Below are 9991 nucleotides of genomic sequence, written 5' to 3' on the forward strand. Positions count from 1 at the left end.
CTGACTAAAACCTGTACATCACCAAAGCCCAAGCATTTCCACTCTACTACAGAGCCATCTTTGGTCACTATGACACAAGCAAACTATACTCATAATATTTTCTTATTTGCAGTTTGTTGAATACATTATAACTGCTTAGTAAATTCAGTTCAATCTAGTCTTCAACACTTTACCACGTGATCATTTTACTTTTTAACTGAAAACACTCTAATGGCATAAGAACTTATTAGAGACCCTAAGTCAGATCCTAAAGAACCTTATAGACAGGTTTCGATTGGATGGTTGACAGATATGCATTGCTGTGGTCTGAATGTTTGTATCCCCCATCATCCTGCAAATTCCTGCGTTGAAATCCAAATCCTCAAGATGGTGGTCTCAGAAGGCGGGGCCTTTGGGAAGTGATGAGGTCACGAGGACCGTGCCCTCATGTACGCTTGTAAAAGAGCTGCTTTCGGCCCAGCGCAGTGGCTCACACCTGTAGTCCCAGCACTTTGGGAGGCCGAGGCAGGTGGATCACCTGAGGTCAGGAGTTTGAGACCAGCCTGACCAACATGGAGAAACCCTGTCTCCACTAAAAATACAAAATTAGCTGGGCGTGGTGGCACATGCCTGTAATCCCAGCTACTCGGGAGGCTGAGGCAGGAGAATCACTTGAACCCGGCAGGCAGAGGCTGAGGTGAGCTGAGATCGCGCCATTGCACTCCAGCCTGGGCAACAAAGAATGAAACTCTGTCTCAAAAAAAAAGCTTCTTTCCCCTTTCTCTTATGTGCGGTTACAGCGAGAAGGCGCCATCTTTGAAGCAGGAAACATGTCTTCACCCGGCACTGAATCAGCCAGTGCCTTGATCTTGGACGTCTCAGCCTCTAGAACTGTGAGGAATAAGTGTGGTTTATAAGCTACATGGTTTAGGGCAATTTGTTATAGCAGCCCAAACAGACTAAGACACGTATCGTCTTGGTTGCTAAGATCCCTGACCAAAGTTTTGGTTGCTATGGCTCTTTGGGGACCTTGGGATGAGTTAAAAGACCAAAACGATTAAGTCAGAAGAATTATGATATTGTGTTAGTATGACTTTCTGTGCAAATTAGGTAAGATTTCCATTTCAGCCTGAATCACATAGTTTCCAAAAGATTTTACATTAACTCCCCAGTGCTCTCCCTAATGGCACGTCCTATCTCCATGGAAGGGGGAAGCCTTGAAGACCAAGTGATACCACCGAGTAACAGTTCTTTGTTCTCATGAGAATCGGGCAAGATGAACAGACTCAGACAATTGTCTGTTGTTCTTAAGGAGAGTACTGGAAGGATCTGTGTGTGATTTTCCAACAGGGAAGTTGTATATTTGCTACAAAGGAAAGAACATACTATGTTTTCAAATTTCCTGTGAAAAGGTCATCTTTGCCCAGAAATGATATTTATTTGTTTTCTGGATATTTTATTAAAGAATATAGACAGAAAGTCCCTCAGTGTCCAAATGAGATTTTTAAAAAGCAAGATGGGATGGGATGTCCCTATAAAATTTGTTCCAAATTATGTAAGAGACTTATATTTAAATAATACAATTATCCTGCAACTTCTGCACTGAGAAAGACAATAAAAGGGGTTAGAATACTTTAAGGTGGCTGGGTCTGGTGGCTCACATATGTAATCCCAGCAATTTGGGAGGCCAGGGAGGGAAGATCACTTGAGGCCAGGAGTTCAAGACCAGCCTGACCAACATGGTGAAACCCTGTTTCTACTAAAAATACAAAAATCAGCCAGGCATGGTGGCAGGCGCCTGTAATCCCAGCTACTTGGGAAGCTGAAGCAGGAGAACCACTTGAATCCGGGAGGTGGGGGTTGCAGTAAGCAGAGCTCACACCACTGCACTCCAGCCTGGGCAACAGGAGACTCCATCTCAAAAAAAAAAAAAAAATACCTTAAGGTGGACACCTGGTTTGGCAGCTGTCCCCTCTGTCATCTGCTTTCAAAGACCAAGTAAATTGAACTTATTCTGGAGTCCTGAACCACATGGATGATCAAAGACATTTACCTTCAGAAACAAGGCAGAAACCATGTATATAATATAGAAGTATTTCTGTTTTTTTGTTTTTTTTTGAGACAGAGTCTTGCACTGTCGCTCAGGCTAGAGTGCACTGGCGCCATCTCTGCTCACTGCAACCTCCACCTCCTGGGTTCAAGCAATTCTTCTGCCTCAGCCTCCCAAGTAGCTGGGATTACAGGCACCCATCACCACGCCCAGCTAATTTATTGTATTTTTAGTAGAGATGGGGTTTCACCATGTTGGCCAGGCTGGTCTTCAACTCCTGACCTCAAGTGATCTGCCTGCCTCAGCCTCCCAAAGTGCTGGGATTACAGGAGCCACCGCACCCGGCCAGAAGTATTTCTTGACACTACATTTTGATGTCCTAACATTTTCAACTCATTAAGAGTAAAATAATCAAATTATGATTTGGACTAAACAAAGGAGGTGTCATGTTTTGGGAGACCCTAACACAAGCCCATATAAGAAAGAGGCGGAAACAGAGGTACTTATTACTGTTTTGTCTAGGGGTCTTGTCTTGCCCTTTGCTCTTCCAAGATTTACGACGTGACCAATAAATTCATTTTTTAAAAAACCTAATTCCTCTACGTTATTATAGGTGAAGCTGGTTATTTATTTAAAAAAAAAAACTGGAGGGGAAAAAAGTAATATATAGGGACAAAAAAGTACCTTGAAGAACAATAGAAAGTGTATAATGTAAATGTCTAGTTATGGATATCCTTTTTTCTGGAGGAGCTCAGTAGTAAACAGGGTCTGAAAGAAGGCATGAAAGCTTTCTGCTCTGATGATTTATCAGGGTTCTTTATTAATTATTGGATATATTCTAAGTATTAATATTGCTCAATACTAACATAATGGCAACCAGAATATTAGAACCACAAAGGTTCTCTCAGTCTAGTATTTTTCAAATTTTATTTAGCTATAAAGCTCATAATGTTTAATAAAGGAAGGAAGGGAAGGAGGGAAAGAAGAAGAAAGGAAGGGAGGGAGGAGGGGAGGGAGGGAGGGATGGAGGAAGGGAGGGAAGGAAAGAAAAAGAGAGAGAGCAGCCGCTACATAATACGTAAAGCAGATAAAACCGGAGTAGCTTTGCCGAAAGAAACGAAGAGGAAGGCTTACTAGCTTCCACTTTCTTCTCCATAGAGTCCTTCAAAACTTCTAGATAATTCTTTAGTCTTCTAGAATACAGATTTTAAACCAATCATTCTAGTCCAAACTTCTTTTACAGAGGAAAAAATTGGGGTCCCATTGGGGGAAATCATTGTGCAAAGCCATAGCTAGAATTCAAATCTTCCAGCATCAAATCCAAGACTTAGAGAAAGAAATTGTCCTCCTTCCAACAGCTGTGATGGAAAGATGAGCCCCAAAGATGTCTCTGCTGAGCTATGTTAGTTTCCTGGTAGAAAACATGAAGTGAAATCCAAGCCTAGAAGCCATCAGGAAATTGATCTTCATAACAAGATAATGAGCCTGAGAAAGTGTGGTTACACTTTGCTGACAGCTCCACGTGCTGTTGCCAGAGTGAGCTCCAGAACCAGAGTGGCAGTGAGCCCATCCACCTGCCTTGAGTGTAAGTCATATATGATGCTATCCACAGTTCAATCTAACACACCCTGCAATTAGAGAAAATTTTTCCATTTTTCTTTCTTTTTTTCTTTTTTTTTCTTGAGACTGTCTTGCCTTGTTGCCCAGGCTGGAGTACAGTGGCACGATCTCGACTCACTGCAATCTCTGCCTCCTGGGATCAAGCAATTCTCCTTCCTCAACCTCCCGAGTAGCTGGGATTACCACCATGTCTGGTTAATTTTTGTATTTTTAGTAGAGACGGGGTTTCACCATGTTGTCCAGGCTGGTCTTGAACTCCTGACCTCAGGTAATCCACCCGCCTCAGCCTCCCAAAGTGCTAGGATTACAGGTGTGAGCCACCGCACCTGGCCACATTTTTCTTTCTTTCGAAGGAACAGTATTAGCCCATAAAAACATAAGCAGTGTTAGCACAGAAAAAATCATGGCTAGACTACTGGCCTCCTATGCCTTGTTTTCATGTTTGAGAAACTCACAATGATACACCAAGCTTAATCAAAATAGCTCCACTGTGATTTGTTTAAAAGGAAAATGTTTGGAGGCTTAGCTGAAGACCATGGGAACGCATGGAAACTTGTGGAGGGGAACCACTGCAGGTTTGCAGGGAACGGGGTTGCTGGTAAACTCCACCTACCCATGGAACAAGAACTGCTTACAGTGGTCACACACCAAATGCCCACTTAGAGCAAGACTCTCTAAAGCACTCTACATTGAGTGTTTCTAATGATCACTACACACCCCCAACATGAAGGGTGTATTGTTATCCTCATTTTTCATATTAAAAAATAGGCCAGGTGCAGTGGCTCATGCCTGTAATCCCAGCACTTTGGGAGGCCGAGGTGGGTGGATCATCTGAGATTAGGAGTTCGAGACCAGCCTGGCCAACATAGTGAAACCCCATCTCTACTAAAAGTACAAAAAATTAGCTGGGTGTGGTGGCAGGCACCTGTAATCCCAGCTCCTTGGGAGGCTGAGGCTGGAGAATCGCTTGAACCCGGGAGGTGGAGGTTGCAGTGAGCCGAGATCGAGCCATTGCACTCCAGCTTGGGCAACAAGAGTGAAACTCCATCTCAAAAAAAAAAATAGCTGGAGCTCAGAGAAGGTTAGTAACCCAGCCAAGTTTATTTACAAGTAATCTGGAAAACCAGTATTCATTCATTGAACAAATGTGGAGTCAGCACCTACAGCATGGTAGGTGCTGGAGAGTCAGTGGGGAATGAACGAGAACAGCAATATCCACACTCATGGGGCTTATAGCCCAGGGAGGACACAGAGAAGGGAACAGCCACACTGGAGTTTGGGAAGCGCTGTGCTGGTGGAGGCACAGAGTGTCTGTGAGTCATAGGGGAACAACCAACCCAGACATGGGGGTTGCTTGCTTGGCTTCACAGCCTCCCATTCTTATTGACACTGAACCTTTCATGAAGAAAGCCAGTGTGACCTCAGATAATCTCCCCAGAGCACCTAATAGCCTTCTCTCTGAGCCTCTCTGCAGAAGAGCTTCAAGTTCAAGTTGTATAAGCCTTCAAGTAGAGAGAAGCAATTTTGTCTCTAGGTTTCGGCAACACAAGTGCCTGGGGAAGGGTGTAGTTAAGCACACTGAATGCTTAAACTTTTATTTGTCTACTAATAAGTTGATGCTGATAAATTGCACCTGGCATGTAAATTTCACTTGGGGAACTCATGCAATATGGCAGAAGGATTCCCTTCTCTTAATTACAAAGAATGAGTCCTCCAGCACAGAAACATCCCCCAGGAGATGCCCACAGTGTAGCAATGGATATTTTTACCTCTCCACACCCACATCCCACCATATTTCTCAGGGATGCTGTTCGCCTCCTAATCCCTCCCACCACCTTCTATGGCATCACATGTCCTTTAGCTGAGAAGGCAAACGCACCCTTTTACAACAAACCCCTGTGAAGTTCTCCCCTTCCTTTTTCCCCCCTAAGTTTCCCTGCAGGACCCCCTCCTCTTGTATACCTTCCCTAATCCTAACCACCTTCCTCATTCTGCTTTCTCTGGCTTGTATATTTTGTAGCTTTTTTTTTTCTCTTTTTCATCATCTTCAATAAAATCAATCCAAAGGGGAGGTAAAAGACAGGCTGAAGATACCATTCTGCTTCGCTTATGAACAAGGGGCCTGTCTTCCATCTCAATGAATCACAAACTTGCTGCACACTGAAATCACCTGGATCTTTAGGAAACCCTGGTCCTGACTCCCACCCCAGACTTTCTGGTCTCATGGGAAGGGGTGCAGCCCGGACATCAGGAATTCTAAAAGCTCCTAGGGTGATTCTAATGTGCACCAAATTTGGGGGGCTACTAAGCAGTTCTGCTTCTCACATGGGCACCCACATTAGACATGGCCTTCTGAATGGCAGACCTGGGCATTTGGGGTCAATGGAGGTCCATTTTTAAGATTCACAGCCAGGCTGATCCCTTCAGAACAGAGCCCTTGTCCCTTTTGCCAGTCTCTAATTCAGACTGTCATCCTGCAGAGAATATAAAAACAAGCATGGTTAAGTAAAAGCTAGAAAGAGCCCTGAGCTGCTCAGCAAAAAAAAAAAAAAAAAAAAAAAAAAAACCTTAACTAATGATTACATTAGTCTGTCAAGCACAGTCTTGAAGCCAATTTATTATATATACAGGAGATGTCGACTTCAGTCAAAACTCTATCATTCTCTCTAACAGCTCCTCTTCTGGAAGGCAGAAGTGGAATCTATACTCTAAAAGTGATCAAGCTGGAGCCCAGGAAGGTGGAAGCCTTGTCCTAGGGTCATACGGTCAGTTTATGGTGGACCCAAACCAAGGAGAATTCAGGTGATCTATGAAAATGGTTAGAGCCAAGCATGGTGGTTCATACCTATAATCCCAGAATTTTGAGAGGCCAAGGCGGGAGGAGTTTGAGACCAGCCTGGGCAACATGATGAGATGCTGTCGCTACAAAAAAATAAAATAAACAAAAACTAGCTGGGCCTGGTGGCATGTGTCTGAAGTCCTAACTACTCAGGAGACTGAGGCAGGAGGATGTCTGGGAGGTCAAGGTTGCAGCCAGCTATGATTGTGTCACTGTACTCCAGCCTGGGTGACATAGCAAGACCTGGTCTCAAAAAAAAAAGAAAGAGAGAGAGAAAAAAGAAGGAAGGAAGGAAGGGAGGGAGGGAGGAAGGTAGGAAGGGACTTAGGCAAATCAAAATTGACATCAAATTCTACTAACATTATTAGTATCATATTAATAAATCATTACTACCACTAATTTTACAGTCATAACTTCATTTGGCTCTAATACTACCCATAAACAAGAAAATGATGATGACTTCTAGACAGCATCTCTCCATGCTTGTATTAACCTCCTCCATCTCTACCATGGTCCCTGGAGTATCTGACTGGGTTTCCTGATGATGATACCACAAGCTTTTTGCTGAAAAGTGATGTGTTAGCCTGAGTGATTGGGTGGTCCTTGAGAACAGCCACGAGACTATGCAAGGTCATTTGGTTTCAAGCACAGTCAGCTGCCCAGAGAGAAAAAAGTTTGTGCTGTGTTATCTTAAGTTTCTAAACAGTGATTGACAACCTGGTGTAGAGAAAGGCACTGGGTCAGGGATCCCAAGCCATGAGTCCCTGTCCTGGCTCTCTACTGACAGGCAGGGTGGTCTCAGACAGCCACACTGTTCCCATCTGGAAAAAAAGGACCTTGGGCTGAACCATGTTGAAAGGCCCTTCAAGCTCTCAGATCATGGATTTCATGAGCTGACTCACAGAACAGCAATGCAAGAAGCTGCAGAGCCAGGCACACATGGAAATTTGCAGCTCCCTGGAGTTCCGTAACCTTAACTGAATAAGCTTCTTGGAGTGAACTAGAAGTTGTGGGAATTACATGCCTCTTTTGATGACAGAGAAATCTATGTGTGAGCAGACAGGTAGCGTAATTATCGAGAAACCAAAGGTTAAGATTTTCTAAGACATTTCACATTTTAACTGTTTAGTCATCCCCATAAACCCATTTGAGTTGTGCAACGATAGTCCCTGATAGTTAGACAAGAAAGCACAGTCTCTATTGACATAAATCTTTTAGACCTTTACCAAACACCAGATTCTGCAATTCATCCTTGGCTTCCAACAGAGCAATATGCACAGTTCTTGTTCTTTGGTTTTATTCTGGAGAGGTAAAACATTTATGTCTTTTGTCTCAAAATGATGCTACTTTATAGAGCACTTTGCCATGTATTATCTTTTTTTTTGAGACAGAGTCTCACTCTGTCACCCAGGCTGGAGTGTAGTGGCATGATCTTGGCTCATTGCAGCCTCTGCCTCCCAGGTTCAAGTGATTCTCCTGCCTCAGCCTCCCAAGTAGCTGGGATTCCAGGCACATGCCACCATGCCTGGCTAATTTTTGTATTTTTGCGGGGTTACGCCATGTTGGCCAGGCTTTGAACTCCTGACCTCAGGTGATCCACCCACCTTAGCCTCCCAAAGTGCTGGGATTACAGGTGTGAGCCACCTCACCCAGCCCATATATTATCTTTATTTATGGATTTGGGGTCCTTATCCATCAATTCTTCAAGATAGGTGGTATGGCATATTGCCCTATTTGACAGATGATAAAACTGAGGCCCAGGGGGATTAAATATTTTGCTAGTAAATGTCAGCATCTCTGCTAATTCAACTCTAATCTTCCAACTTCATTTCTTGTTCATTTTTAGTTCAGAATGATAATAGTCTCTACCCTGAGGAAACTTAGGGTAGAAACTGATTTGGGTTTCCCCAAACTTACAGTAAAAATTGATTTGGGGTTTGCCACTTGATTTGGGGTCTGGGATTTGTCAGTTATGAAATAGGCTTATTTGGCCCATTGTGGTGGCTCACGCCTGTAATCCCAGCACTTTGGGAGGCAGAGGAGGGCAGATTGCTTGAGGTCAGGAGTTCAAGACCAGCCTGGCCAACATGATGAAACCCCTTCTCTACTAAAAAAAAAAAAATACAAAAATTTGCCGGGTGTGGTGGCATGCACCTGTAATCCTAGCTACTCAGGAGGCTGAGGCAGGAGAATCGCTTGAACCCAGGAGGCAGAGGCTGCAGTAAGCCGAGATTGCACCACTGCACTCCAACCTGGGCAACAGAGTGAGACTCCATCTGAAATAATTAATTAATTTTAAAAAAGAAATAGTCTTACTAGTATGAGACAAGGATCAATACTGGTTCATGGTCAGAGTCGATGTCTATAGACTACACTGGAAGGCTCAGAGTCCAACTCTGGACTGGGCAAGCAGGCCCAATGCACAAATAAGCCCTGGGTCCACAGATGCTTACCTTTATGAACCTCTACCACTTCATTAAACAACTAAACATCGATATCAATAAAAGAAGACGGCATCATGTTGGAAGCAGTAGTCTTTGAGACTGACTCAAAATGGCATTGGTCTATATTCTTACTACCCAATTGGGATACAGCAGAACAAGTGTCACCTGAGAGCTTGTTAACATGCAGAATCAAAGCCAGGTGCGGTGGCTCATGCCTATAATTCTAGTACTTCGGGAGGCCAAAGCAGGAGGATCACCTGAAGCCAGGAGTTTAAGACCAGCCTGGGCAACATACTGAGACCCCTGTCTCTACAAAACAATAAAAATAAAAATGAGTCTAGCATGGTGGTGTGCACCTGCAGCCCTAGCTACTCAGGAGGCTGAGGAAGGAGGATCGCTTGAACCCAGGAGTTCAAGGCTGCAGTGAGCTATGATAGCGCCATTGCACTCAAGCCTGGGTAACAGTGCAAGACTCTGTCTCAAATAAATACATACATAAATAAATAAAATGCAGAATCTCCACTCCCTCAGATGCACTGAATCAGAATCTGCATTTTAACAAAGGCACCAGGTGGTTCATGTACACACTATGGCTGAGAAGAACTTCTCTGAACTTCCTACATTCTTGAGGTTCTAAAGACAATGGTTTTATAAGTGCAACTTCCTGTTCATGCAGGCAAGTGGGGTAGTTAGAGCAAGCCCATGGCTGGGATCCTGAACACCAAGTGTTCACATATATGGGTCAAAAAAAGCAATTATAACAACTGCAGAGGTCAAGCGTGGTGGTTCACACCTGTAATCCCACATTTTGGAGGGCCAAGGCGGGCGGATCACTTGAGGTCAGGAGTTCGAGACCAGCCTGGCCAACATGGTATAACCCTGTCTCTACTAAAACTACAAAAATTAGCCAGGCGTGGTGGCAGGTGCCTGTAGTCCCACCTACTCAGGAGGCTGAGGCAGGAGAATTGATTGAACCTGGGAGGCGGAGGTTGCAATGAGCCGAGATCGCGCCACTGTACTCCAGCCTGGGCAACAGAACAAAACACTGTCTCAAAAATA

At 44.1% G+C, this 9991-nt stretch overlaps 1 long non-coding RNA gene across 2 annotated transcripts; it reads left to right on the forward strand.

The window, feature by feature from the left end:
- Positions 1 to 360: 360 nt before the first annotated feature.
- Positions 361 to 6757, forward strand: LOC129048998 (uncharacterized). 2 transcript variants are annotated; one of them, XR_008511700.2, is made up of 3 exons: positions 361 to 872; positions 3388 to 3614; positions 6323 to 6757. It is a non-coding gene; the product is annotated as an uncharacterized LOC129048998 (long non-coding RNA). The 2 variants fall into 2 exon arrangements; XR_008511701.2 differs by having other exon boundaries at positions 363 to 676.
- The last annotated feature ends 3234 nt before the right edge of the window (positions 6758 to 9991 follow it).

Source organism: Pongo abelii, chromosome 9, assembly GCF_028885655.2.
Source record: "Pongo abelii isolate AG06213 chromosome 9, NHGRI_mPonAbe1-v2.0_pri, whole genome shotgun sequence".
In the NCBI taxonomy this organism is placed as follows: Eukaryota; Metazoa; Chordata; class Mammalia; order Primates; family Hominidae; genus Pongo; species Pongo abelii.